Genomic DNA, 6,603 nt, shown 5'->3' with positions numbered 1-6,603 from the left:
CTGCATTACCACAAAAGAATCCTCCACTTTTACCTCCCTGTGCCCACACAAAATCCCTACCCCCGATGAGTGCACCCCCCCAATACCCCAAACCGACTCCCCCTTATCCCACTCCCTCTTAAACCTACTAACATCCCCTCCATCCCTCAGGTGAACCTCCTGTAAAAAACAAAAATCAAACCCCACACCCTCCAAATAACTAAAAACCGCCCTCCTCTTAACAAAATCCCTTAAACCCCTTACATTTAAACTAACAAAAGTAAAATTAGACCCCATGAAAGAATTAAATAAAAACATGTAATACACTCAAATTCTAAACCCAGACAGAAAAAAATTTATTTTAAAAAATAACAGGAGACTCACCCGACGCTCCCCTGCTCCATTTCTACCGGTGAAAACACCATCCGTACTCTCGACATCCCCCCCTCTTCTTCCATCTCACCAACCCAGGATGCAGGAATAGTGTTTGGCTCCGGGGTGCCCTGCACCCTGGGTCTACCCCCACACTCCTCCCCCTCCCCAGTGCTGCAGCTGGTTTGGAAAAAAAATCGGGGAGGCTGAGTCCCCAAACAAAAAACTCCCCACCTCCTCCTGTACCCAGTCCTGAGTCTTGTTAGATGTGTCCCCACCCAACAGAAGTTGAGGGCCTGGGGAAACCAGCAGCAACCCAGAGGTTTCTCCCACCCCCATCACTCTCTTGACCATCCTCTCACTGTCTGCCAATCGCACCCTCCTCTTCATTCTCTTCTTTGGTGATGGCGGCAGTGGAGAGATACCACCCCCCCCCCCCCCGCCAGCTCCTCCACCATACCCCTCATCTCATCCACCAGGGCACTTTCCCCCCACTCCACTTGCTCTTCCACCGTCTCCTTCTCCACCACTCCTCCCTCGCTTTCTTCTCTCTCATGCTCCTCCACTCGGTTGCCTTCTTCCGCTGCTTTTCCTGGTTCTTCTACTCCCGTGCCTTCTGTTTCCTTCTCTCTTCCATCCGCCGCTTCTTGCTCCTCCTCCTTCCTTGCGGCCTTCCCCTCTGGACCTGTACTCTGGTCATGAGGCGTGCTTCCTTCCCCTCTTCTTCCCCCATCCCCCACTCCTGCCCCCCCCCCCCAGCCGCAGACGCATATGACCTCTGATGAGCCGGGCACCCCCGCCACAGGTGTGCTGACGAGCCACACCCGTGGCACGCCTTAGGCTTGTCACAATCCCTCGCCTCGTGTTCCTCAGATCCACAAAATCTGCATTTTCTTGTGCTGCACGAGGCGCCAGCCCCTAGGGAGAACATAGCAGGAGGATGGAGGTAGCCACCAAGTCCCTTTGGGTCCTCCTTGAGGAGGGCCTGGAAGCCTCTCCTCCCATTCCAAAACCCAAGGGAGTCTTTGAGGTGCCTTGCTGAGGAGACGTTATCCATGTATCTCCCCAGAAATGCCCTCACCTCTTCGTCCTTAACGTATGGGTTGTAAATGTTGACAGTTACAACCCTAAAGTTGTTCTTCGCCAGGCTTGTTATTTCATAGTGGCTCATCGGCCTCTCACCTCCCACTGCTCTTGCCCTTCTCAGGATATCATCGTGTTTCTCCTCTGTATATAGTGCCACGTCGTATGCTCCTTCCAACGAGTTGCCTTGGAAACAAAACACGTCCTTCACCGTCAGCTTTAGAATCCCCATCAATATTATCCTTCCAAAAGTTTCCCGTCCTAAAGGCTCCAACTCCTTTTCCTTCCAAGCAAACCGAATCGTGTTGGCCAGCCCAATCCCAGGGACCGACCGTGTTGATGGATTTAGCACCATCTCCGCAAGGAGAATGGCGCACGTTCTCTTCTCTTCCAAAACAAGGAAAAAAGAAAAACCAAAGTGACTGAGCCTATCTGGTGACAACTAACACAGAGACAGGAACAATCACCCACGAAACACTCAAAGAATATGGCTGCCTAAATGTGGTTCCCAATCAAAGTCAACGATAAACACCTGCCTCTGATTGAGAACCACTCTAGGCAACCATAGACTTTCCTAGACAACTCCACTAACCACAATCCCATAACCTACAATAAACCCCTAGACAAAACACACCACATAAAAACCCATGTCACACCCTGGCCTGACCAAAATAATAAAGGAAATACTAAGGCCAGGGCGTGACAGTCATATTCTGCTGTTGTGTGTCTATATACAGTCATATTCTGCTGTTGTGTGTCTATATACAGTCATATTCTGCTGTTGTGTGTCTATATACAGTCATATTCTGCTGTTGACTTTAGACAGTAATGTTCTGCTGTTTTTGACTCCAGTAATATTCTGATTTTGTCTTTAGACTCATTAATATTCTGCTGTTATCTTTAGACTCATTAATAGAGCTCTATCCTAACAAGGAGTGATGGGGAGGACAGACCAGAGAGCTACAGCTCTATCCTAACATGGTGTGATTTTTAGGAGAGACCAGAGAGCTACAACTCTCTCCTAACAGGCAGTGATGGGGAGGAAAGACCAGAAAGCTACAGCTCTATTCATGCAAGCAGTGATGGGGAGGAGAGACCAGAAAGCTACAGCTCTATTCATGCAGGGAGTGATGGGGAGGACAGACCAGAGAGCTACAACTCTATTCATGCAGGGAATGATATGGAGGAAAGCTCCGAGATCTACTGGAATGACAACAAAGATTTTCAGGAGAATCATAATGACTTCCAGTAAACAATGCTCTTTAGTGACCAGATGGTCTGGTCTGAACATGAAGAAAAAGAGGCTTGGACTGGCATTCAATTCATAGCACAAAGACATTTTCCCTGACGTTCGTGGAGATTGCATTCACGATAAACATTGTGGAGGTCAGCTCAATCGGCTATTACCTTTTAATGTCAAGCACGCTATAACATATTTAACTAACGCAAATCATACTGAATCCTAGAAGAGGCTTGGTCATATTCAGTGGTAAAGTGGTAGATAAACAATGTCATAAAGAGATGGGGCAACACTAAACCATAGAATTGGGAGTCAAACTCATTACCACACACTTCAACCGTCTATCAGATCCCCATAACCATGGCAGATTCTTAAATGGGTTTGCTCACGTCCTCCGTCGTCCATCCTCCACTCCTTTTGAAAAAGGTCAAAGGTAACCGAGGAGAAGTAGGGAGGAGAGGAAATGGGGATGAAATTAGAATCTCTTTCTCTCATGCATCATCATGTTAATTACGTTTACAAAGATGGCATCCCAAAATAAATGTGTAAAATCAAAAGAAATGTTGCTAGACATGAACTGTGCTAGACATGATCTCGATAAAAAGATTAGCATATTGTTTTAATAGGTACACTACCGTTCAAAAGTTTGTGGTCACTTAGAAATGTCCTTGTTTTTGAAAGAATTAAAAAAAATATTATCCATTAAAATAACATCAAATTGATCAGAAATACAGTGTAGACATTGTTAATGTTGTAAATAACTATTGTAGCTGGAAATGGCAGATGTATTATGAAATATCTACATAGACGTACAGAGGCCCATTATCAGAAACCATCACTCATCTTTTCCAATATTAGTTGTGTTAGCTAATCCAAGTTTATAATTTTTAAAAGGCTAACAGTTCATTAGAAAACCTTGAGACTGGTGTTTTGAGCATACTATTTAATGAAGCTGCCAGTTGAGGACTTGTGTCTGTTTCTGAAATTAGACACTCTAATGTACTTGTCCTCTTGCTCAGATGTGCACCAGGGCCTCCCATTCCTCTTTCTATTCTGGTTAAAGCCAGTTTGTGCTGTTCTGTGAAGGGAGTAGTACACAGCGTTGTTCGACATCTTCAGTTTCTTGGCAATTTCTCGCATGGAATAGCCTTCATTTCTCAGAACAAAAATAGACTGAGTTTTCAGCTGTGCTAACATAATTGCAAAATGGTTTTCTAGTGATCAATTAGCCTTTTAAAATGATCAACTTGGATTAGCTAACACATCATGCCATTGGAACATAGGAGTGATGGTTGCTGATAATGAGCATCTGTACGCCTATGTAGATATTCCATAAAACATCTACAATAGTCATTTACAACATTAACAATGTCTACACTGTATTTCTGATGAATTTGATGTTATTTTTATGGACAAAAACAAGGACATTTCTACGTGACCCCAAACTTTTGAATGGTTGTGTACATGCTTTTCTTTTCCAAGTACACAACAGTTGATTCAAAGGGGTTTTTCAAAAACTCTTACGTGAAGGACTCAGCTAGGATACTGATATGCTTCCTTAGCGGGAGGAGGTGAGAACACTCCTCGATTCACCTACTAATTGAATCTCTCCTTGACCATTTCTGGGTCAGGGAGGAGAGAGGAGAGGACGTACTTTTGTAAAATTGAGAATCTCCCCATTGCTCCCACTAGAGATCCACTGATACCTATAACCACACACTGTCTTCCGATGGAGTAAACCACTTATACACTAATGATGTTTGTATAATAATGCTCATTACTGTAATGTTGCTGTTGGTCCTGGGTGCCAGTCAGCCTGAGTGTTAAGGCTCTCTGTCCCTACCTCCCCCTCCCTGGGATGTATAACTGTATAACAGTTGTCTCTCTGTAAGACTGAGTTGTAACTGAATTACCACTTTCCACAACAGAGAACTGGTTTCTCATTTCCTCTGTATCTGCTACTCCATGACCTAACATCCTCTAAGTACTGTAGCCAACACACAGCAACTCATTAAGAGGAAATGTCCTTCTAACCACTTGAATCCCAGCCCAGGCCAGAAGGTTGTGTTGTACTCGGACCAGGTCAGAAGGTTGTGTTGTACCCAGCCCAAGCCAGAAGGTTGTGTTGTACCCGGACCAGGTCAGAAGCTAAGTAGGATAAATACCGGCTGAGCAGAACACCATGTCAACAACCTTACTGTGCTGCAATGTGCAAAAACTGCCAATCTGTTGTAATGTCCTGTTGTTATTTAGTTCCCTGACATAAAAACAAGCCAGACAATCAGAATAAAAAAATGTATCTTTGACTGGACAGATTTCGCAGTTAAATATTTTATGTATTTACTGCATTGCCTTTGTAGGGTAGTTAAGTGGAGTACATACAGGGCAACATGCCAAAGACCTACTCATGAGAACATAATATGAGGTTATGTCCCATATCTGATCTGGATGTTTGAGTGTTCTCACCCCTCTGCCAAATGTGGTGCCAGTGGAGCTACCAGGAGGTAATGTGGTGCTACCAGGGGGTAATGCGGAGCTACCAGGAGGTAATGTGGTGCCAGTGGCGCTACCAGGAGGTAATGTGGTGCCAGTGGAGCTACCAGGAGGTAATGTGGTGCTACCAGGGGGTAATGCGGAGCTACCAGGAGGTAATGTGGTGCCAGTGGAGCTACCAGGGGTTAATGTTGTTACAGTGGTGCTACAAAGGGGGGTAATGTGGTGCCAGTACAGTTACCAGGGGGTAATGTGGTGGCAGTTGAGATACCAGGGGGTACTGTGGTGCCCGTAGAGTTACCAGGGGGTGATGTGGTGCCAGTAGAGCTACCATGGGGTAATGTGGTGCCAGTAGAGCTACCAGGGGGTAATGTGGTGCCAGTAGAGCTACCAGGGGGTGATGTGGTGCCAGTACAGTTACCAGGGGGTGATGTGGTGCCAGTAGAATTACCAGGGGGTAATCTGGTGAGAGTAGAGTTACCAGGGGGTAATCTGGTGCGAGTAGAGTTACCAGGGGGTAATGTGGTGCCAGTAGAGTTACCAGGGGGTAATGTGGTGCCAGTAGAGTTACCAGGGGGTAATGTGGTGCCAGTAGAGTTACCAGGGGGTAATGTGGTGCCAGTAGAGTTACCAGGGGGTAATGTGGTGCCAGTAGAGTTACCAGGGGGTAATGTGGTGCCAGTAGAGTTACCAGGGGGTAATGTGGTGCCAGTAGAGTTACCAGGGGGTAATGTGGTGCCAGTAGAGTTACCAGGGGGTAATGTGGTGCCAGTGGAGCTGAGAACACACCTGAGACCTGTTAACTACCATAACTAATGCCTATGCTTTTTCTGAGTGGACAGATGCAGTTTTGAGTTTCATGGATGACGTCGGTTCAATAGACAGACAGACAGACAGAATGAAGAAAAGGGTTAATCTGGTTTAAATACATTACCATATGGTGTGAAGAGACTGACTGGCTGACTGGCTGCTTGACAGACTGACTGGCTTCTTTACTGACAGACTGGTTGACTGGATAACTGGCTGCTTGAATGGCTGACTGGCTGACTGACTGGCTGCTTGACTCGCTAACTGGCTGGCTGTTTGACTGGTTGACTGACTGGTTGACTGGCTGGCAAAGGGAGGGAGGGGACATCCATAAAGATCTTTACAGTAAATTGATGATGCCCTCACACACTGGACATCTTGTCTTTTCATTCTTCTTCTCTAGAAGTGGGTTTTGCAGGAGATTATTGACATGGGATCTGCTATAATAACAGATGCTGAGGTCATCATCAATTTACTGTAAAGAACTGTATTGATGTTACTGTGTGGTCTCCCTCCCTCTGACAGGCATCATCACTCAACATTATTACAACAAAAACACAGAGAGTCCGAGAAAACATGTGAGAGCGAAAGAGTGTGAGAGAGAGAGTGTGTGTGTGAGAGTGAGAGAG

The sequence above is a fragment of the Oncorhynchus kisutch genome, linkage group LG19 (genome assembly GCF_002021735.2).
Source record: "Oncorhynchus kisutch isolate 150728-3 linkage group LG19, Okis_V2, whole genome shotgun sequence".
Lineage (NCBI taxonomy): Eukaryota > Metazoa > Chordata > Actinopteri > Salmoniformes > Salmonidae > Oncorhynchus > Oncorhynchus kisutch.
The sequence above is the reverse complement of the archived record's forward strand: the minus strand, read 5'-3'. Positions refer to the sequence as shown.